The sequence below is a fragment of the Oryctolagus cuniculus genome, chromosome 1 (genome assembly GCF_051225735.1).
Source record: "Oryctolagus cuniculus isolate XC-2025 breed Fujian yellow rabbit chromosome 1, ASM5122573v1, whole genome shotgun sequence".
In the NCBI taxonomy this organism is placed as follows: Eukaryota; Metazoa; Chordata; class Mammalia; order Lagomorpha; family Leporidae; genus Oryctolagus; species Oryctolagus cuniculus.
Window position 1 is genome coordinate 78,152,501 of NC_142867.1, and position 22,663 is coordinate 78,175,163.

Sequence of the window (22,663 nt, forward strand, 5' to 3'; positions counted from 1 at the left end):
GATAATGGGGGAAGCTTTTTAATGATCTGGGAAAATGTTTATAATGGGCAATATAATCTTAATCATAGGTATTGAAATATATCTTTTTCTGAGAAACTATCCCAGATTTTTTTTTATTACTGTTGGATTTTGAACGTATGCACAATTTTCATTTTCTTCCTTGTACTTTATATAGTTAGTATATATTATTTACATAGTCAAGAAAATAAATCTGCTACTTCTTTAAAAAACTAGGCATCTGCAGGGGTTCCAATCTTAAAAAGGAAAAAAAAATTCTATTTTTCAGCCCACGTTTAAAATTCCATCCCTTTTGTTTAAGCAAGCTCTTTGATAGAATTACACATTTTTTGTAACGTAATTTGTATAAAAGGTAATTTGGGGCTATTTACTAGTGCAAAAAGGGGATTATACCATTAAATCAACTAGTATCAAATTGCCACATTTCACTGCATATAGGGTATAATTAAGGCAAGTCTCAACTAGACTAATCTTTTCTTTTTTTTCCTGCTTCTTGTAATCATCTAGTTTCATTTACTTCTCTACTGCTCTTAAGTATTTTGCCCAACTATATTTGAAAACTGCCCCAAAGTTACAGGTCAGCCTCTGATATTCATGTCTAATAAATGTTTTGCTTATTTTAGAAAAAGAATGGTAAACTTATGCATATTGTCGTATGTTGACTACAACTTGGGCTCATGACACAAGTTCACACTGTACAGGTTTGGGTATAGGGAAATTATCTCCCTTAGAGAAAGAACAAATCATAGTTCAAACATAAACTAAATTTAAAAAACCTTTCCCAGACAGAATTAATATAATTTATATTGTAATAGGTAGCTTAAATCAGACTTAGACTATTTGATCTCAAATGTTTCTTTCTTTCTTTCTTTTTTTTTTTTTTTTTTTTTTTTTTGACAGGCAGAGTGGACAGTGAGAGAGAGAGAGACAGAGAGAAAGGTCTTCCTTTGCCGTTGGTTCACCCTCCAATGGCCGCCGCGGCCGGTGTGCTGCGGCCTGCGCACCACGCTGATCAGAAGCCAGGAGCCAGGTACTTATCCTGGTCTCCCATGGGGTGCAGGGCCCAAGCACTTGGGCCATCCTCCACTGCACTCCTGGGCCACAGCAGAGAGCTGGCCTGGAAGAGGGGCAACCGGGACAGAATCCGGCGCTCCGACCGGACTAGAACCCGGTGTTCCGGTGCCACAAGGCGGAGGATTAGCCTAGTGAGCTGCGGCGCCAGCCTCAAATGTTTCTTGTATCTATAATATGTTCATGAAAATACCCCTTGAAATTTTCAGTTAATTATATATATATAATATTATATATATATATATAAATATGCTTTATACATGTTAAGTGCCTGATTTGGTTAGATCTACCAAAAGCTTTCTGCCATAAGTTTGCTATCTAAATTGGAAGAGCCAAAATTTGCACACATAAAACAAAGAGACAAATGAGAGAGTATAGGTGAGTGGTTCATGAAAATGAATTCCAGCAGAGGGTTCACTTCACAAATGGCCGCAATAGCCACTCTGGGCCATGCTGAAGCCAAGGAACCAGTAATTCCATCCTGGCCTCCCACATGGGTAGCAGGGGCTCAATTACGTGGCCATTACCCACTGCCTTCCCAGGCACATCAGTAGGAAGCTGGATCAAAAGCCAATCAGTGGGGCCAGTGCTGTGGCGCAGTGGGTTAAAGCCCTGACCTGAAGCGTTGGCATGCCATATGTGGGCACCGGTTCTAGTCCCAGCTGCTCCTCTTCTGATCCAGCTCTCTGCTATGGCCTGGGAAAGCAGAAGATGGCCCAAGTCCTTGGGCCCCTGCACCCATGTGAGAGACCTGGAAGAAGCTCCTGGCTCCTGGCTCCTGGCTCCTGATGGGTGCAGGTCTGGCCATTGCGGCCATCTGGAGAGATGGAAGCAGATGGAAGACCTCTCTCTCTGTTTCTACCTCTCTCTGTAACTCTGTCTTTCAAATAAATAAAATAAATCTTAAAAAAAAAAGAATGCCAAGCAGCTCAGATTTGAACTGGCACTCTGATATAGGATGCCAGTGCCAAAGGCAGTGGCCTAACATGCTGTGCAACAATGCTGGGATCACCCACGCAATCATTTTTCTTTTAAAAGTCAGAAAAGAGAGAGAATAAGCGAGAGAGAGATAGGGAGCTTCTGTGCATTGGTTCACTCCACAAATGCCTGAAATGGCTGGGACTGGGCTGTACTGAAGCTGGGAGCCAGGAACTCTTAATGTAGGTCTCCCACATGGGTGGTAGAAACTCCAGTCACTTGCACCATCATTTGCTACCTCCCAAGGTCCACATTAGCAGAAAACTGGTGTCAAGAGCCGAAGCTGGGAATTGAACCCACGTATCCTGATGGCGGGACATAAGTTGTCTTAACTGTCAGGTGAAGCACCCATTCCTATTTCCCCATATTTTGAGACACAGGGGGAGAGAAAGAGCGAGAGAGCGAGCAATAGACACCTGCTTCTCAGAAACTCAGTGAATTGCTAGACTCTGAACTTTCTTAAACCTTTGTTCCTTGTTGCTTCCAATCCTTGTGCTTACTATTCTCTGGTCTCTCTTCCTTCTTCAGGGTTCTAGTGTCTTCTTTAGGGGGCTCCCACCCACAGTCTGATTCTTTAATAGAGTGAGAGTGTGAGAGTACTAGGCAGGGAGAAGAGAAGCAAGGGAAATAGAATACCACCTACTGAGTGTCTTCTTTGAGCCATGGGTTGTGCCAGCCACCCTCCATGCTTCCCACCTTCATATTTGAAGTCTCTTGCAAGCAGCCATGAGGAGTCTTAGGAAACAGCTCAGGAAGGGAATGGAGAAGGCAAGCTTCTTTAATAGCTACGAGGGGAGGAGCCTGTGTCCAATTTGCTTGACTATCACCTGAAAGCTTTTCATTTTAGGCTTCTGCTAAACTAGGTCTTCTTTCAAGTTTTTCCATTTCCTGATCTTTCTGAAACATTGGGGATTTAATAGCGAAACTAGAGATGACTCTGAGAATACCAGAGGACATCTCTTTCTCTTTCTTCAAAGTTTATTATTATTATTATTTGAAAGGCAGTTACAGAGAGCAAGGGAGATACACACACACACACACACACACACACAGATCTCCCATCTACTGGTTCACTCCCCCAAATAACTGGAACAACTGGGTCTGGGCTAGGTGGAATCTAGGAGCCAGGAACTCCATTGGGTCTCTCAAGGACCTAGGACATCCACCCTGCTTTCCCAGGTACATTAGCAGACAGCAAAGCATCTGGGACTTGAACCAACACTCTGATATGGCACACCTGAGTTGCAAGTGGCACCTTAATCCACTGTGTTTTGATGATGGTCCCAGTGGACTTATTCTTAAAAGGAGTTTATGTGGGCCTGGCACTGTGGCATAGTGGGCTAAGCCTCTGCCTGCGGTGCCAGCACCCCATATGGGCTCTGGTTTGAGTCCTGGCTGCTCCTCTTCCAATGCAGCTCCCTGCTATGGCCTGGGAAAGCAGTGGAAAATGGGCCAAATCCTTGGGCACCTGCACCTGCGTGGTAGACCAGGAAGAAGCTCCTGGCTCCTGGTTTTGGATCAGCGCAACTCCAGCCATTGTGACCATTTGTGGGGGGGGGGGGTGAACCAGCAGATGGAAGACCTTTCTCTCTGTCTCTCCCTCTCTCTGTCTGTAACTCTACCTCTCAAATAAATAAAATCTTTAAAAAAGCAGCTTATGGGGCCAGCACTGTGGTGTAGTGGGTTAAGCTGCCACCTTAGTACTGGTATCCCATATGGGCACTAGTTCACTTCCTGGCTGCTCTACTTCTGATCCAGCTCCCTGCTTAATGTGCCTGGGAAAGCAGTGGAGGATGGCCCAAGTGCTTGGGTCCCTGCACCCATGTGGGAGACTGGAAGAAGCTCCTGACTTTGGCCTGGCCCAGTCTTGGTCATTGTGGCCATGTGGGGAGTGAATCAGCAGGTGGAAGATCTCTGTTTCTCCCTCTCTCTGTAACTGTCTTTCAAAAAAAGAATCTTAAAAAAAGCAGCTTGTGCAAAATTGTTAATATTTCTCACGAAGGGAATAATATCAAATTTCTGGGAAATGAAATGTGATGAGAACCGTCGAGTATCTGCTATATGCCACAAAATTTGTACACAAATCTCATCTAATATGCATGACATATTGAAATTACTTAGGAATATAGACCTGGCTGAACAATGCAGAAAAACTGACTATAGTGCATAAAAAATGATGTATTTAGTAGTCCACTAGATGGAGCTGACATGGGTGCAGCTTCTCAGTGATAAAATCAAGAAACTAGTCTCTAACTCCATCCCTATCCTTAGCAAGTTAACATTTAATCTGATGTTTGTCATCTCATGATTTCAAGATGGCTGGATCAGCCTCAGATATCACATCCACATTCCTTAACTAAGAGAGAAGGTCAGGGCCAGCACATTAGCAAAAACTTTCCCAGAAATTCCCTCCTGAGCCTTCTCCACAACTGGGCCATGCAGATACCCATTTTTGCAAAGGAGGCAGAGAAACTAGAGAAGAGGATTGCTGTGGATGCCTTAGACTTGGGGTGGGAAAACAACAACCAGATCTGGACCACTGCCTGTTGTTATCAAGTGTTATTGCAACATAGCCACGCTCATTTATTTACATATTTTCTGTGGCTGTTTTCATCACACTACAGCTGCAGAGCTGTGACAGAGACTGAATGGTCTGCAAAGTTTAAAATATTTATTGCCTGACTCATTAGAGAAAAGTTTGCCCATCTCTACCTTAGAGCATGGATGAGATGTCCTCCCCTAAACAAAACCAGGAGAGTTCTGAGAGTAAACCAATGGGACACTTCACAGATTTGGCCACTAACATTGCCTGTAACACACAGGTGTTGTTAGCTGTTTCAGATGGGGAAACCGAGGCTGAAAAAGGTGAAGTAATATGACCATTGTCACAAGTGGAATAAGTGCTATCTTAGGTTCAAACTCAGGGCTCTCTGCCTTGGTGTCCTCTAGACCTTATTCTATTCTTGTGGGCTTTTTTGTTGTTGAAGGACCTGCAAGACACTTACTAATTAGTCCACTCAGCTCTTAAATGAACTGAACAAGAGGACAGAGAGCAAATGAATCCATCTAAATAGGTTTATAAAACAATTAAGCACGTTTAAAATTGCGTTTCAATGTCCATTGCATATCATGTTCTTACTCCTACATGTATGCACAGGCTGTTAGATCCTGAGCTACTTTAGGATAGGCTGTTTTTTCATCTTTTTCTCCAGGTTTGTTCTATTCCCACTGCACTACTGTCACCTACCAAGTAAATATATGCCATTCAGATATGCACATATCAGCTTCCCAACAAGGCTGCAAATTACATCTGTGGCACCCACTCTGTACTCAACATATGCATAGCGACTGCATGACATTCCCAGTGCATGACATTCCAGCTGGCCCCTTGGAACTGAAACTGACTGCAGCTGTGGTGTTTCAGGGCAACACCACTGGTCAGGCATCTTTGGCCCGGATGCCCAGTCTCACCTCTGTGATGGCAGCAACGCCTGTATGGGTCTTAGGCCTCAACCTTGGGCTGCCTCTGTACCTTCACTTCCTCTGCGACCTTGACATAGCAGCACAGGGGTAAGAAGGCCAAGAACAGCCTACTCTGAGCCAAAGGAAATGGTCAGGCTTTGAGCGGAGGAAGAAAAAAACTCTAGAAAAGCTATTTTTCTTCCTTTTCCTCTCACCTTTCTCAAAGTAACTCAATGTAGGGAGGGCTGCAGGAAACCACTTCTTCTCTGCCTGTTTTTCTAACTTCTCTTTAAGATGTATGTGCTTGAAAGGCAGAGTGACAGAGAGGGAGGGAGAGAGGGAAGAAGAGAGAAAGAGAGAAGAAGAGAGAAAATCTTTCATCTGCTGGTTCACTCCCTGGCTATATAAATAGCCAGGGTGGATGGAAGCCAAGGGTCAGGAATCCCAACCTAGTCTCCCACATGGGTGGCAGGGGCTCAATCACTTGGGCCATAATATGTTGCTTACCATGCACATTAGCAGGAAGCTGGATTAGAAGCAGAGTAACCGGTTCTTCAACCAGCGCTTTAATATGGGATGCAGGCATCCCAAATGGTGGCTTAACCCACTACGGCACAACACTTGCTCCCATTCCAAACTTCTGAAGCTTCTTCAAATGTTCTCTCTGGCCTGCAGGGCTTAGCAATTTCCTCCATCTGAACACTACCCCTTCTCTCCCACCTGCCTTCACACCACAGGCAAGGTAAGTAACTTGTAGGTTTTTGCTTTACAGTCCACTTCCTCCAGAACGCTTAGGCGGCTCTGATGTCACAGCCTTAGCAGCCTGGCCATTGGGCCTAACGGTCTGGCTGCCTTTTGTCCCTTTGTGTGATTCCATTAGCAAAGCCTGTTAGGGACACAGCCTGCTAGTCCCAGGAGCTCAATAAATAATTGGCAAATGAAATCCAGAAGGTCCTTAACCCTGCCTGGGATTTCCTACTCACATGGGGTCCCTACTCCCTGGAGGGTTTTCTGTGCTCCTCTTACTTGGGAAACTTCCCCAGAACAACTGTCTCTGTTTGGAGATCTTATCTGCGCTCACCACAGGGTGTCCTTTTCCTCTATCTCTCCAGCCAGGCATTCCTCGGCCACCTCTGCTCTCTAAGTGGAGCAGCCTATCACCCTGGAGAGAGAAAAGCTGCAGGATAACCTCACCATCTTTCAGGGCCACTGACCAGAGGAAACAAAAACTGGGCTGATTAGGCTCTCCTGATGCAAACTAGCCAGTGGCTCCATAGGAGCCTTCAGTGTTTAAAATTCCTTATCTGGCATTACTGGCAAATCAGCAAACCCACAGGTCAAATGGGGCTTATCTTCAGAGCTGGCTCTTCAAAGAGCTAGACCCGCACTGCTTCCCCTGTGCTGTGGCAGTGAGAGCCGGGAAGAATTTAGGATCAGCCAATTTAACACACACCCATTAACGTGGTTTTTGTTTAGGCAAAGTTTATTTTGTGTTTTCCCATGAAAGTATTAAGTGCTCATTATAGAATATTTGGCAAGAAACAAAAGGTGGAAAGAAAATATTCCTGAACAATTTAGTATATTTGATACATTTCTCCTTAGTCTTTTAGTAACATTTCTCCTTAGTCTTTTAGTATGTTGTTTCTTATGTAGTTGTGTTAAAATGCATCTGGTAATAAATATAAATGGTGTCCTGGTTTTTATAAATTTAAAAATCTAACAGGAATATTTCCTCCAATGTAGACTTTATTGAGTAAGCATTTAATTAATTACTTTATTATTTTTAAATTGATGCATACAAATTATACATATTCATGGGGTATAATGTGATGTTTCTATATATTTATACATCATGTAAGTTCAAATCAGGGTAAACATGACTATTTCCACACACATTTATCACTTCTTTTTGATGAAAACAGCCAAAATCCTTCTATTTTTTTTTAAGATTTACTTTTATTTATTTGAAAGGCAAAGTTACAGAGAGAGAGAGATCTTCCATTCAATAGTTCATATCCCAAATGGCTAACAGCAGGGGGTGGGCCACACTGAAGCCAGGAGCCAGGAGCTTCTCTAGGTCTCCCACATGGGTCCAGGGGTCCAGGACTTCCATCATCTTCTGCTGCTTTCACAGGCACATTAGCAGGGGGCGGGACTGGAAGTGGAGAAGGCAGGTCTCAAACAGATGTTCATATGCTTCATATGCGATGTTTGGTTTGCAGGCAGGGACTCAGCCTGCTAAGCCACAATGCTGGCCCTCCTCTTCTACTTTTTTAAAAAATACAGAACGTATTATCATTATCTATATTCACTCTACTATGCAATAGAACACTAGAATGTATTTCTCTTAAACATAATTTTAATGGCTTAATGATTTTTATATAGTAATTAATAGTTTCTGTAACTATTTTTTCATTGTTATGTATTTGTAAGGTTTCCAATACTTTTCAAGTGAATTATTATGGATATTTTTGAATATAACATATTTTCTAAAATTTCACTAGGCTAGATTTTCAGGAGAGATAAAATGATATACATATGTAGGTCAGATGCAAAGAGACTCAGAAAACCAGCAGTGGTTGAGAATGTCTGTTTATTACATACTAGCCAAGACTGGGTAGTTTCCTTCAGCATTTTATACTTTTCTTATTTGATAAGAAAAAAATTCGCAGGTTTCATCTGCATTTCTTTCATTTTTAATGAAGTTAAATATTTTTTTCTCAAGTAAGTAAAAAAGTAAATTTTTCTTTTGTGGGCATAATCTATTCATGTTCTTTTTCTATCTTCCCATCTGTCCCTTTAACATTTTCCTTGCTAATTTTCATGTCAACTAATTTTCATCTTCTATATTGGCTTGCTTTAAACACTTCCAATTTGTTTTTCACTTGATGTTGGCTTAACAGGTAAACAAAATAAAATATTTTTGTACTTGAATGTATTGTTTTATTATTTATTTTATTATTGTGTATCTTCTGTGTCTTAAAATTCAATGATCTCCCTCTTAGAGATTTGATAACCATTCTTTCTTTTACACTGATTGTATCTGCTTGTTTGACTGATGAATATAGTGATGATGAATCCAAAATCTAGAGTCAAACTACCTGAATTCCAAAACCAGCTCTACCTCCCAACAACTTTGTAAAGTGGGGGCAGTTTTCTTAAACTCCTAGGTGCTCTCATTATTTTGCATCTGCAAGATGGAAACACTGTTTTATACTCACCTCCAATGATTAGTTTGAAGATTAATTAATATATGTAAAACATTTACAACTATTCTTAGAAACTTATGATTCCACATTAGTATTAGCTACCAATATTTAATTATGGTGGATTTATATTGTTTCAAAATCTAATAAAGTTCTATTTTCCAAAATTGCTTATAAAATTTTGGATTGTTCCATTTATTTGTTTCTTAAGATAAAATGTCATCTTAAGATGACATTTTAGTCATGCTCCTAAAAAGATTTCCAGTGAGAATTTTCTTGGCCTTCCCATCTTTTTTTGTGCTGAGTTTATAGGCTGCGTGGCATGGTAAGAGTCAGTTGCACAGTGATCAAGAGTAACAATTACAGCATTCAAACAATTCCAACTTACTTCTTTCTAGCTGACAAAACTTTGTCGTTATTACTTACAATTCAGTTTCCTTATCACTAAAAAAAAAAAAAAGGAGTTGTAATAAGAGTGTCTACAACATCCCAAATGTTCATCAAATGATGAATGGATAAAGAAAATGTGATACAGTCACACATGGAATATTGTTCAGTCATAAAGAAAGAATTATTATATATGCTACAATATGGATAAGTGTTGAAAACATATGTTAAGTGAAAGAAATCAGCAGCAAAGACCACATATTTTATTCTGTTTATATAAAATATACAGAGCTAACAAATCTATGGAGATAGAAAGTAGATTACTGGTTACTTAGGGCTTGGGAAGACAGGGAGAGTGAGTGAGGGATAATAACTAAAGAATTTGGAATTTCTAGGTCTATATAGTTTAAACTGATTGATGGTGCTAAAACAGTGTGCCTGCATTCTTGTTGCAAGGGAAACTGGGTGTGTGAGTTTTATTATTATTTTGGAAAACTTTCCACTTAAGTATGGAATGTTCTCATATTAATATAGAAAAGCTATTAAAAATTAGTGGGCAGCCAGGATATTATCAGATGACTACTGCAAGGGCAAGGCATAGACTCCAAGGAAACCTAAAGCCTTAGAGGTAAACAAAGGAAGAGGATCAAGAGAAAAATTAAGAGATGAAAGGGCAGTATTGATGGAAAGAAAACCTGACAGTGAAAAAAAAAGTTAGAAAATGGATTAGAGAATTTCAAGACGAAGTGACCAAGATAACTGGTATTATCATAAGTCAAATCATATAAAGGCTGAGAATTATCCACTGACTTTAGCCATAGGAGATCATTCAAGTCTTTAGTATGAGGAGGAACTCCAACTTCATGGGCTTCAAAGGAAATGGGAGATGCTGGCATAAAGACATGCACAGTCTCAAGACGTGGAGATCTAGTTCTAATATGGAGGTGTTGCAGTAAACATCTTCACCTTTAGACCTTGTAAAGTCTCAAGAGGTAGCGACTATTATTACTCCCATTTTACAGATGAGCCAACAAGCTTTGATAACCAAGATTATGTAAGGTAGAGGTCTGGGTCTTACTTAACCTCAGAGCCAGAAAGAATTCTTAAGCTTTAGCTCTCACTGCCAAGATTTTCAAAACTTGTATGTGAGAGAGAGAGAGAGGGAGAGGGAGAGAGAGAGAGAGAGAGAGAGAGAGAGAACACACGAGAGCTTTCATCCACTGGTTTACTCCCCAGCTCTCCCCCACAGGTAGCAGGAACTCAATTACTTGAGCCATCACTGCTACCTCCCATGGTATGCATTGGAAAAAAGCTGAAATCAGGAGTTGGGGCCAGGAAACAAATCCAAACACTCTGATATGGGAGTCAGTCATTTTCATCACTAGGCCAAATGCTCACTCCTGCCAATATATTATAGTAGCTTTGTGTTTTTAGGGAAATCTCCAGAATCAGAAAGTTTCAGAATGGGAAGGGATTTGAATTCTTTTCTTCTTGGTTGTACTTCCATAGTTACTTCTTAGATCCTTAGAGCTGGAATATTTCTCTATCCTGTCTTCTCATTATACTGTTTATTGCTCTATTATATGCCATTTTGAATTTATTTCTCCCTCTCTCATTTTTTACTTCCCCTGAAAAATCACCCATTCTCTCAACCTTGGGCCATTTGCTTTGACAGTGCTAACTTGACCTTTGTCTCCAGAGCTGGGAAGTCAGTCAGTCTTGACTACTTAGATCATGGCATCCCTTGGGCCACTGTGATACATTTAGGGATAAGCTTGCACTACACCCAGGCTACTGCAAATCACATCCAAGGCTTACATCATGATATTGTGGAAGAAAAGTCCTATTTTCTGTTAGGCTGGAATCTGAGAGGACACAGGCATGGAGTTATATGTAATAAGCCACCTTTTTGCCGCAAAGAATCTGAGAGTGAAGCCTACACATAGGAGAGATTGAGTCCCAATAATATCATTTGAGCCTTTAGAATAAACCTCATTTAAAGACAGCCCTTCTGTATTTTTCATTGTATGAATGAATAATTCTTTTGCTTGGTTATTTAAGCCAGTTTGAATGGGATTTTCTCTTACTTGATACTAAGAGAAATTTAACGCATGGTTTATCACTGCCTTGAAGTGCTTTATCCCAATTTCTCTTATGCTCCATTCTTACCAATTTCCAAGATGGTGTGCTTAAATAAAAGAAAAGATTATTTATTTATTTGAAAGGCAGAGTGACAGAGAAGGAAAAAGAGAGAGGGAAAGATCTGCAGTTTTACTTGCCGCAACAGCTAGGGCTGGTCCAGGCCAAAACCTGGAGCCTGGAACTCCACCTTGGTCTCCCACATGGGTGGCAGGTGCTCAAGTACTTGGGCCATCATTTACTGCCTTCTCAGTTGCATTAGCGGTAGTGACAGACCAGAACTGGCACTCTGATTAGTCGCTACTACAGCAGTGCCACGCTATCCTCCAGGATAGTATCTTGTTTATAACAAATGCTCAGAAAGTGCCTGATGGATTCAAAAGACATGGTGTAAGCTGATTCCACAACATTCCCTAAAATTTGCTTTACAGAAGCTTCTTTTGTCTCATAATCACAAAAGTAATCTGCAGAAGACGTTCCAAATATTTGATCTTTCTGTTTGTTTGCATCCATGTTAAACTGGAACTAAGTGTAAATACGTACTTGGAATGTTCATTGCACGCTCCAACAAAACATGCTGGAAAATGCAGAGTGGATTGATATATCAAGTGGCTCAATAAAATGGAATGTTTACCATCTATCCTTTGTAAAAGAAAAAAAAACAGTTTTTCTTTGGCACTTGATTCCTTTCACACAAAACTACATTTTCTCAAATAAAAAAGAAGGCAGAGAAGGAGACTTTTTTGGTTTATTGCTGTGAAAACTTGGGAGGAATTCTGCACCAATATGGCCATGAGCTGTTGCTGTTGTGCACCGTTTAGGAACATTGCTCTTTCTGGCGAGGCTCATTAAACCACAATTTGCAGACAGAAAGAAAGTCTTTCAGAACACATTGAGGTACAATGTTAAATGATGTATTATAGCTATGGACAGCTGAACATTCTTGATTTTCTTGTGTTAGTAACCACTAAGATGGTTCTTTCCCATTAAAATATGTAGGGAGAATCTTCTACCATGTCCTTATAACAAAAAAGCAAGCAAGCAAGCAAACAACATTGATGGAAGTAGAATGAATTGACTATATTAATATTCCAGCTCATTATAATTAGAATTGTAGCCAATCCTTAGTACTTACCATGTGCCAGGCACTGTCTAAAACATTTTGCACCTTTAGGTAACAACCATTATCATCTCCAATTAACAGATATGGAAGTGAGGTACAGCATCATTACTTAATTTGCTCAAGATCATACAGGTTGCAGTAGAAGAGCTAGGATTTTTACCAAGTAGTCTTGCTCTAGAGCTTTCATTCTTAAGCATATGGTTTACTATTTCTTGGGATATTTTCACAGACAAGTTGTCAAGCTTCTGGGATGGTAGGATTAAGGTCTTTTGGGAAGGTCACCTTGCAACATCTATTAAATTTTAAATTATATATACTTTTGGCTTAATCTAGGAAATCCTTAATCTAGGAAATCCTTCTTTTATGAAATCCTTCATGTGCTATTATTTCCATATAATATTATTTATTTATGATAAACAATATTCCATTTATGTATAATTAATTTATAAGTAATTAATTTAAATTATAATTAATTATAATAAATATTATTTCCATATAAATGGAAATAATAGCACATGAAGGATTTCATATAAGAATGTTTACTGCATGAGGTGCTGGCTGTGGCTCACTAGGTTAATCCTCTGCCTGCGGTGCTGGCATCCCATATGAGCACCAGATTCTAGTCCTGGTTGCTCCTCTTCCAGTGCAGCTCTCTGCTGTGGCCTGGGAAAGCAGTAGAAGATGGCCCAAGTGCTTGGGCCCCTGCATCCGCGTGGGAGACCCAAAAGAAGCTCCTGGCTCCTTGCTTCGGATTGGAGCAGCTCCCACTGTTGTGGCCATTTGGGGAGTGAAACAACGGAAGGAAGACCTCTCTCTCTCTCACTGTCTGTAACTCTACCTGTCAAAGAAATAAATAAATAAAAAGTCTTTAAAAAAAAAAAAAGAATGTTTACTGCAACATTGCTGGTAGGAATTAGAAAGTCCTGATTGTATGTTAATAAAAAAAAATGCTGAATTAAAAGTGACACACTATTTGTCAGGTATATTTGGAATAAATTAGATCAAGATTTATTGACCTGGGGGCTGGCGCCGTGGCACAGTAGATTAATCCTCCGCCTGTGGCACCAGCATCCCATATGGGCGCCGGTTCCAGTCCCAGCTGCTCCTCTTCCAACCCAGCTCTCTGTTTTGGCCCAGGAAAACAGTACAGGATGGCCCAGATGCTTGGGCCCCTGCACTTGCATGGGAAACCAGGAGGAAGCACCTGGCTCCTAGCCTTGGTGCAGCTCTGGCTGTTGCAGCCACTTGGGGAGTGAACCAGTGGAAGGAAGACCTTTGTCTCTGTCTCTCTTCTCTCACTGTCTGTAACTCTACCTCTCAAATAACTAAATAAAATCTTAAAACAGGGGCCAGTGCTGTGGTGTAGCGGGTAAAGCTGCCACCTGCAGTGCCGGCATCCCATATAGACGCCGGTTCAAGTCCCGGCTGCTCCACTTCCGATCCAGCTCTGTGCTATAGCCTGGGAAAGCAGTAGAAGATGGCCCAAGTCCTTAGGGCCCTGCACCTGCGTGGGAGACCTAGAAGAAGCTTCTGGCACCTGGCTTCGGATTGGTGCAACCCCGGCTTTTGCAGCCAATTGGAGAGTGAACCAGCGGATGGACGACCTCTCTCTCTCTGCTTCTCCTTCTCTCTGTGTAACTCTGACTTTCAAATAAAAAAAAATCTTAAAACAAAAAAGATTTATTGACTTGGAGGTATAGCAGATATAACCATGGTATATCATTAAATAAGGAGAATAAATAGCAGAGAACTACATGAAGTGATCCATTTTCATCAAATAATAAGCAAAGATATGCATTTCAAAAGATTATAGAAAAAGAACTAAAAGATAAATTTAATTTGGTATAAATATTTTAAATTCATGCATGGTTTTTTATAATATGCATTTTCTAGAAATGTTTTGAAGGTTCTATGAAGTGTGATGAAGCTTGTATGTGGTTTTATGAGAACTGAATGGAGTTAGAATGTATTAAGCTGTTAGTATTTGTAGGTGGTGGGATGAAGTGGGTACAAGGAAAATTAAGAAAACAGTAACTAAAACAACATGGAAAAAGAGTCATGGCATAATCTAATGTAAACATGTCAAATATAAAACTCCATAGTATTACTGCAAATATGTAATAGTTTATGAAAAGGCTAAGTATTAAAACAAACATTAAATTGATTAAATAAAATTGTGCAAAAAACCTTTTTCTTGGATGTTGATTATTTGTTTAATATAGATTTCTATAACAGAGGACCGTTACTGGGGGGAAAAAGAATTATAAACCTTTGTTAAAAGATTTATTTATTTATTTGAAAGGCACAGAGGCAGAAAGAGAGAGAGAGGTGTTCTACCCACTGGCTCACTCCCAAGATGGCTACAATGCCCGCAGCTGAGCTGATCCAAAGCCAGGAGGCAGGAGCTTCTTCCAGGTCTCCCACACGGGTGCAGAGGCCCAAGCGTTGGAGCCATCTTCTACTGCTTTCCCAGGCCATAGCAGAGAGCTAGATCAGAAGAGGAGCAGCTAGGACTTGAACCAGTGCCCATATGTGATGCTGGCACTGCAGGCAGTGGCTTTACCCTCTGCACTGGCCCCTGAGAATTATAAACCTTGTTATAGAGTAGAAAGTCTGGACCCTAGAGATGAAATTATATAGTGTGGTCAGTTTCTTGCAATGAGAACACAGGCTCTGTGAAGTGCGATGAAAGTAGCATTGCCAAGTTTTATGGCAGAGAACCCAAGAGACGATTCAAGGCTGCATCACACTGGGATGAGACTGATTTCAAACATTCCTGATTTGTAACAATTTTGGCCAGAAATTACAGCTATCATAGGTATATATATTTACTCAAGAACCCATTTGGTACCCCAGAGCTTCAGAAACTACTTATCTCCCATGCAAACATCTGCCTTATATCCATCCATCAGTCAATTCAGCTTTAAGTCGGCATCAGTTGCATAACTATTATGTGCTAGGCTGTATGTTAGGCGCTCTTTCCATGGTAACTGTTGCTCCCCCATTCACGGAAGAACGACACAGGACCCTGCGCTGTTCTTTTGTCTGCTTGGCCCTTCCCGGGTTTGCTGCTGGTCCTTCCTGGGTTGGCTGCCGACCCCTCCACCTCCGTGGAGGGGCGGCTCCCCCTGCCACTTTCCCCACTTCCGCGGAGGAGCGGCACACTGCCGGCCGGCTCTCTTGGGGGCTGCTCAGGTGTTCCTTCAGATAGATGTTCCTGGTGCATGTTGTCTCTCTCCTCCTTTATAGTCCTCTTCCACCAATCCCAACTCTGCTACCCACACGCCGAGCATGCTGCTCTCCTCCAATCAGGAGCAGGATCAGCTCCTGCAGCTTGTCAAACTGATGAGGCAGCGGCGTAGAGGTTGTTTGGTCTCTTTCTCTCAGCGCCATATTGTGGGAAAGCAGATGCATAGAATAAGTCTTAATTCCAGTAACTTAGTCTAGTCTCAGTTGCTCCCCACAGTAACGCTGCTTCCACAACAGAAGAGAAACTTTTTCTGAGGGCAGGCATTTGGCCTAGTGGTTAAGGAACTGGTTAGGATGCCTGAGTCCCCCAGTGCAGTGGCTGGGTTTGACTCCCAACTCCAGTTCATGACTCTTGCTAATGTGAACCCAGGGGGGTAACGGTGATGCCTCACGTGACTGTATTCCTGCCACTCACATGGAAGACCTGGATCGAGTTCCCAGTTTCTGGCGTCAGTCCCATGTCTGTTGTGGGCATCTGAGGAGTGAACCAGTGAATGGGAGCTCTCTCTGTCTCATGCCAAGGATCTTCTCTTACCACTTTCCATCCTCTAACAACACAACTATAATACATTTTCAAAGCTTACAGAAAGCAGCTTGATTTTGAAAGTCTCTTTGTCTTTGGAAATACCAGTTATTTTGCCTGGAAAACCTGTACCTGTCCTCTAAGAATCAATTCAGATGTCTCTTCTGCGAAGCCCTCAGTAACTTTCTCAGAGGAAAAATTCTGAAAAACTCCTCCATTCTTGTTGTCAGTACCATTTTTTGGTACTTGAGGTCCACCATAAATTCAAGAAGTTGGAAGCCGACAAAATAAACCACCTAGGTAATAGTGAAACCCTGAAGACAATGAATGATGGTTCAGAGTGAACATGAAACAAGCCTAAGATGACTGTACTTTGATTCAAAGAAAACATTTACAATTCTAGAAAAAGATGATTCAGGTACAAAGTACAGAAAAAGAATCTGAGAAGACAATGAGAACAAGTCCCATCCCAGCATTGCCCCAACTAGTAAAACTTACTGGAGGTAAGATCTGAAGAATTTCCATTTCTAATGACAAACCAGTCGCTAGTGTTGGAGGAGGATGCAACCGATGATGAAGGTGAACTCCATTAGCAAAACCATTCTTACCGTGATGATATAATAGTCCACCTTAGCAGACCCACAAAGTAATGTGTTGATTATAATCAGGCTTACTATGTACCTTAATAACAAGGAGCAAAAGTATTCTTCAATATACAGTATTGTTAGTATTCCAATCTATTTGACAGTTTTATATATCATTGAAAATCATTAAATAAGCATCTGGGGTCAATTTTCAGTGTCCCTATGTTTTTAACTCATCATGAGTCTTCTAGCAGGCTACTATCATCCCTGGGTACTGATCACAGCAAGACTATGAGTTGGCAGAGCAGGGGGAAAGATCTAGGAAGCTGATAATCATTAAGATGCATATGATGCAGCAGGTTAGACCACTGCCCGGGATGCCAGTATCCATATAGCATCAGTTCAAGTCCCAGCTGCTCCACTTTCTGATCCAGTTTCCCTCTGCTCTGCCAAATCAGAGTCATGCTGTGATCAGTACCTAGAGATGATAGCAGCCTGCTAGACAGACTCATGATAAGTAAAATACATAGGGACAGTGAAAATTGGAGATGAATGATAATTGAAGTTAAGATAGTAATATGCAATGTAAGAAGGATAGACGCGTAAAGGATTAAATTTGGGAGCAATGATATATAAGGGCTGACCAACAGAAGAAGGAGCAAGATAAGAAAACTGAGAAGAGAGACACTGAGACTCATCATGAGAATCAGGAGAATGGATTGTAATGGAAACAAAGAGAGGAAGGAATTCCAAAAAGCAGACAGTGTTTGGTGATATCAAATACCTAAAAAGAAAGCAAGGGAAACAATGAAAAGTATTCATCGGCCTTGGCAAAAAGATCACTAAAGACCTTTAGAATAACATCAAAGTGTAGAAGCATAAAAGCAAAAATAAGCAAATAGTACTAGATCAAATTAAAAAGCTTCTGCATGAGCAAAGGAAAGAATCAACAAAATGAAAAGACAAACTATGGAATGGAAGAAAAAGTCTGCAAATCATATATCTGATTAGCAATTACTGTCTAAGATCTATAAGGAAAAAACAACCTGATTTTAAAATGGACAAAGGATCTGAATAGACATTTCCTCAAAGAAGACATACAAGTAGTCCATGGGTATATGAGAGGTATTCAGTATCACTAACGCAAATCAAAATCACAATGAGATATTACTTTACACCTGTATTAAAATGGCTATTATCAAAAGAATAAGAAAAAAAGGTGTTGGTAAAAAAGTAGAGAAAAAGGAACTCTTGTATATTGCTGGTGAGACTATAAATTGGCATAGCCATTAAGGAAAACAGTAAGGAAGAGAGTCCTCAAAAAATTAAAAATAGAACTACAATATGATCTGGCAATCTCACTTCTGTTTATAAATCCAAAGGAAATATAATTAGTGTCTCAAAAAAAGCTGCACTCCATATTCACTGCAGCATTACTGACAGTCGTCTAGATATGGAAGCAACCTAACTGTCCATTTATCAATGAATGGGCAAGGAAATTGTGAAATATATATATGTAATGGAATATTATATATGTGGAATATTACACAAAATGGAACATTATTTAGCCTACTCAGCCATTTAAAAGGAAACATTGCAACAATATGGATGAAACTTAAGGGCATTATACTAAGTGAAATAAGTCTTACTTATATGTAGAATTACAAAATAACAAGCCCATAGAAACAGAGAGTGAAATGTAGATTGTGGGGGTAGGAGATACAGAGGGGATGAATAGGGGAAATGAAGAGATATTGGTCAAAGGGTAAAAACTTTCAGTTATAAGATGAGTAAGTTGTGGGGTTCTAATGTACAGCATGGATGGTGACTATAAAAGTACCATACTGTATATTTGAAATTTGTTGAGAGATCTTTAATGTTTTTACCACACACTCACAAAAAAGGTAACTAGGTAAAGTGATATACCTGGTAACCAACTTTATGGCAGTAATCATTTCATAACATTGATGTATATTAAGTCATCATATTGCATACCTTAAATTAATATAATTTTACTTTCAAAAGAAAGGTAACCATGAGGAGATGATTATGTTAATTTACTTGACTTTAGTTAGATTCTACTATGTGTATGTACAGCAACACATCATATTGTATACCTAAAGACCGGGAAAATCTACTTAAATTGAGAAAAAGCACAGTAAAGTGTGTGGAGCATTGGCACTGAATTGTAATCAGTTAAAGTGTGAACCTAGGGGGATTCCAAGATGGTGGAATAAGGAACAATGTACTGCACTAGGCTAGGGATAAATAGTAAAAATAAAATAAAATAAAATAGTGTAGGACATATACCCTCAGGGGAGAATTAGAGAGAAAATCACATTAAAAAGTACAACAGGAAGAGGAATGCCATGGACCTGTGTGGATGGTACAGATATGCAGCATGAACACAAACAGAACACATGACTGCAGCTGCCAAGAGCTAGAACGGGCTACAGCTTGGAGATGGAGGTGAGACCAGACTGCAGGAACCCATGGTGATATAGCTGAAGGGAGAGCATGGCTGAGTCCAGACTGGAACCCTGGGGGCTAGCAGATACCTGTGGACCCAGTGGAAATAAAAGGGGCACATTTATCTTACCCCATCCTCCCCACAATAGTGTCTGCTGCCTGCCTGAGAAAGGGCGGGAGCCATTTTGGGCTTGGGTGGCCTCTGTGGAAGCCTTTCTGTGTTTGCAGAGCAACTGGCTGAGAAAGGACAATATCTTCTTGGCAGTGTTGGGAGCAGTGGTGGGGAGAGGGCAACATTTGGCCAGTGGCTTTTGTGTATGTGTGTGATCCAGAGATTCTAGTGGGAGGAAAAGTCCGTAGTCCTCACTGACCTTGAGCCTGACTGAGAGGACTGACAGGTGGCTGGGCACACGTGTAGGACGGAGAGGTGCCCCAGACTCCCAACATACCACAGCTCTAGGGCTCAAGCTACCTAGGCAGAGCTGACTCAAGGAACATCTACTTCTCTGTGTACTGGAGAGGCTGGCAGGGCAGAGCGGAACCTCTGCTCCCAGCAACTGTGGAAGCTTTGTGTGCTGAGACTGTGGGGACTCAGTGGCTACATGAGAGGGTGTAGGGTGTAGCTGGGTCTCTGGGCAATCACTGGGTTTGGTTTCACATACGTGGAGCTCTTTTGTTGTCTGGAGAGGGTCATTGCAGTGGTGTCCATGCTCAGCGTAAGGAGTGCACAGATCATTTCTGTGGTTCATAGAGTGCTGTGGATGAGTGTTGAACCTACTGGAGGCTAATACCCTGGCAGTGCTCAGTTTGTAGGAGAGGAGGTAAGGAGGTGATCACACCAAAAGAGGTGACCATTACACTGTTCTCTTAAGAGGAGAGCTACCACTCCCAACTTGGGTGTTACCCTGGATACTTGTCCCATACTAGAGCACTGAACAGAGCTCCCTGGCCACACCCAGCACACACCTTTTTTTTTTTTTTTTTGGACAGACAGAGTTAGACAGTGAGAGAGAGAGAGAGACAGAGAGAAAGGTCTTCCTTTTCCATTGGTTCACCCCCAAAATGGCCGCTATGGCCGGAGCGCTGCACCAATCCGAAGCCAGGAGCCAGGTGCTTCCTCCTGGTCTCCCATGCGGGTGCAGGGCCAAAGCACCTGGGCCATCCTCCACTGCCTTCCTGGCCCACAGCAGAGAGCTGGACTGGAAGAGGAGCAACCGGGACAGAATCCGGTACCCCAACCAGGACTAGAACCTGGAGTGCCGGTGCTGCAGGTGGAGGATTAGCCAAGTGAGCCGCAGCACCGGCCCAGCATACATCTCTTGGTATTCACTGAAAGTGCAGACATTCTACTAATCCACAGAGGCATAATTCAAAGATAAAAGCCATCAGAGGAAAAAATCACAATGCCTAAAAATAAACATAAAAATTCAAGAAACAAGAATAACAAAGACATATGATACCCCTCCCCAAAGGAACACAACATTTCAATATTAGAATGTGAAGATGAAGAGATTGATGAAATGCTGGAAATGGAATTCAAAAGATTAACCATGGAAGACCAAGTGTCTGCTAATAATAATTGATAGAATTAAAAAGCAGAGAATGATCCAACATGGGAAGCAGGACACAGCAGACTCATAGAATGGTAAATACCCTAAATAGCACTCTGGCCTCAGAATAAGCTCTTAAGGCATTCAGATATGGCTAAAAAGCCCATGAGAGCATTTCAGGCATGGAAAGCCAAGACACTGTGGCAAAAAAATAACCTACATGAAAGAACTCTGTAAGTGAGATCCTGGTGGAAAGAAGGGGCCATTAAAGAAGGAGGTACCTTTCTCTGAATGGAGGAGAGAACTTCTATTTTGATTATGGCTTTGTCTAAATAATGTTGGAGTTTGTGGACACGAGAGGCTTCCATAGCCCTGGCAGCTCATGACAAGAGCCTCGGGTGATCACTGACATCATAAATAAGAGTGTTTTATGATGTTAAATCAACAACAGGAGTCACTGTGTACTTGTTCCCCATGTAGGACCTCTGCCCTTAATGTGTTGTATTATGAGAGTTAACAGTAAAATTAGTCTTCAAACAGTACATCATACCTTGTGTGTCTGTTTGGGTATAAACTATTGAAATATTTACTTAGTATAGAGTTGACCTTCTGTATATAAAGATAATTAAAAATGAATCTTAATGATGAATGGGATGGGAGAGGGAGTAGGAGGAGGGATGGTTTGGGGGTGGGAGGGCAGGTATGGGGGGAAGAACCATTATAATCCAAAAGTTGTACTTATGACATTTATATTTATTAAATAAAAGCTTTCTATTAAAAGTGAATAAATACACACAAACAAAAGATTAATCATAGGATTACTCAAAAGAAACCAGAAACAAATCCATGAACTAAAGAAAACCATACATGACATGAATGAAAAATTTTCCCATGAAATTGAGATTTTTAAGATAAATCAAAATGAAATACTAGAAATGAAGAATTCAATAGATCAAATAAAAATGTGGTGGAAAGCCTTAACAACAGATTTGGTGAAGCAGAAGAAAGAACATCTGAGCTAGAAGATAAATCCTTGGAAATCTTTCAGTAAGATTAAAAAAAAAAAAGAAATTAGAAAACTCTAGAACAGTGTTAGAGAGTTATAGGATACTATCAAATGACCCCAAATACAGGTCATAGGAATTCCTGAAGCTGTGGAAAGAGGGAATGGACTAAAATGCCTACTTAGTGAAATAATTATAGAAAACATAATCAATTTGGAGAAAGAAAAGAATGTCCAAGTATAGGAAGCACATAGAACTCCTGATAAAAATGACCAGAAAAGATCTTCACCATAACACATTGTAGTCAAACTTTCAACAGTAAAACATAAAGAAAATATTCTAAGACATGCACAAGAGAAATGCCAGATTACTTTCAGAGGATCTCCAATTAGACTCAGAGCTAACTTCTCATCAGAAGCCCTACAAGGTTGGAGAGAACATAGTTCAAATCTTAAGAGATACAGTCCAAATCTTATGAGAAAAAACTGTCAACCCAGAATACTATATCATGCAAAGCTCTCATTTATGAATGAGGGTGAAATAAGGACATTCCATAAAAAACAGAAATTGAAAGAATTTGTCACCAATTGTCCAGGCTTACAGAAGATGCTTAAGGATGTGCTACACACAGAAACACAGAAAGACAGGTATCACTATGAAAGAATGCTAAGGCAGAAACTCTCCCAGTAAAAGTACAAAGAAAATGCAAAGTAAAAAATAGAATTATTTATGGAAAACTGACAGCGCCAACCTGTTACTTATTAATAGTTACCTTGAATGTAAATGGCCTCAATTCTTCAGTTAAAAGATACACACTGACTGAATGGATTAAAAAATAAGACCCATCTACTTGCTGCCTACAAGAAATATATCTCACCAACAAAGATACATGTAACTGAA

At 40.7% G+C, this 22,663-nt stretch overlaps 1 long non-coding RNA gene and 1 pseudogene across 4 annotated transcripts in view; one reads left to right on the forward strand and one right to left on the reverse strand.

Moving 5' to 3' along the window:
* The window catches only part of LOC103349764 (uncharacterized), a 15,081-nt gene extending 12,252 nt beyond the window's left edge, over window positions 1-2,829 (reverse strand). For 3 of the 4 annotated variants that reach the window (XR_016233472.1, XR_016233466.1, XR_016233473.1), the window contains exon 1: window positions 2,711-2,829. This is a non-coding gene — a long non-coding RNA (uncharacterized LOC103349764). Of the gene's footprint in view, window positions 1-2,706 lie in introns of all 4 variants that reach the window. The other variant, XR_016233471.1, reaches the window with a different exon arrangement.
* Window positions 2,830-5,419: 2,590 nt separating this feature from the next.
* LOC138846050 (uncharacterized) overlaps window positions 5,420-22,663 on the forward strand; it is a 31,649-nt pseudogene continuing 14,405 nt past the window's right edge.